A 1027-nucleotide genomic window follows, 5' to 3' on the forward strand; every position below is an offset into this window, starting at 1 on the left:
ACGGGACTGATGAACAGCTGCTGTCTGGAATTGCAGCCTTCAGACGGCTCCAGTAAGTGAAGCAGAGGTCGGATCATGTAGAAATACCACAGTGAATAAGCAGCAGAGAAATAAGCTCAGGGTGGAAACTGTGTCTTCTCTCTTCTCTCTGGAGTCCCTCCCTTTTCTCCTGCTCTGCTCCTCCTCCTCGTTCAGACAGAGGATAGAAACTGCTGAGTTGGCACAAGAACTCCTCTAGTTGTGCAGCGATGGTGGTATAGTGGTGAGCATAGCTGCCTTCCAAGCAGTTGACCCGGGTTCGATTCCCGGCCATCGCAGTGGACTTTTTGGCTGTATACAAAAGCCAGATGGTTCTGATAGAAATCAAATAGTAGATTTATGTGGTAAAGATGTTGCATGCTTCTCTGGTTCCAGTGTGTTTACCTGGAGCTAATTTGCAAAAAGTAGACTGGACTTCGACTTTATGCAAATTCAATGCAGCGTGCGGAGATTCCACGCACCGGAAAACTGTCCTCAAACATCTGAAATAGCCATCTAAAAGGAGGACAGATTCCGCTGCTGCACATCTTATTTCTCTCCTCAAATGCTTTCAGAAATACTTTTCGTTTAAGTGTTTTGAAGATAAAAGAGAAAGTTTGCGACCGACCTGCTGTGTTTATCCAACTCATCTGCCGGACTGTCAAGGTGAAAGCGCTGTCACGTGACCATGTAGCGGCCCGCTGCAGCTCGAGCGCTGTCATGTGACAATGTTGCGGTCCGCTCCTGACCGTGCGATTTTCAGATGCAGCGCACGGATGTGCAGGAAAATCACATCTAGTGGACACGCGCCTTTACGCTCCCGCTACCCAACTGAAAAGGGAAATACAGTGTTGTTGAATGAGAACCTACACAGACAGTGTTGATTAAGAGATTATTAAATATAAATGTGATCTTTACAACAAGAATTGCCATTAAAGCATTTCTTCACATAGTAAGAATGATATATACTGACTATACCTTAGCCCCACCTTCACTTCTAGTGGTTAAA

The 1027-nt window shown here is 45.7% G+C and overlaps 1 non-coding gene across 1 annotated transcript; it reads left to right on the forward strand.

The window, feature by feature from the left end:
- Positions 1-245: 245 nt before the first annotated feature.
- Positions 246-317, forward strand: trnag-ucc (transfer RNA glycine (anticodon UCC)). The gene has a single exon. It is a non-coding gene; the product is annotated as a tRNA-Gly (tRNA).
- Positions 318-1027: the final 710 nt, after the last annotated feature.

The sequence above is a fragment of the Acanthochromis polyacanthus genome, chromosome 20, assembly GCF_021347895.1.
Source record: "Acanthochromis polyacanthus isolate Apoly-LR-REF ecotype Palm Island chromosome 20, KAUST_Apoly_ChrSc, whole genome shotgun sequence".
NCBI classification, from domain to species: domain Eukaryota; kingdom Metazoa; phylum Chordata; class Actinopteri; family Pomacentridae; genus Acanthochromis; species Acanthochromis polyacanthus.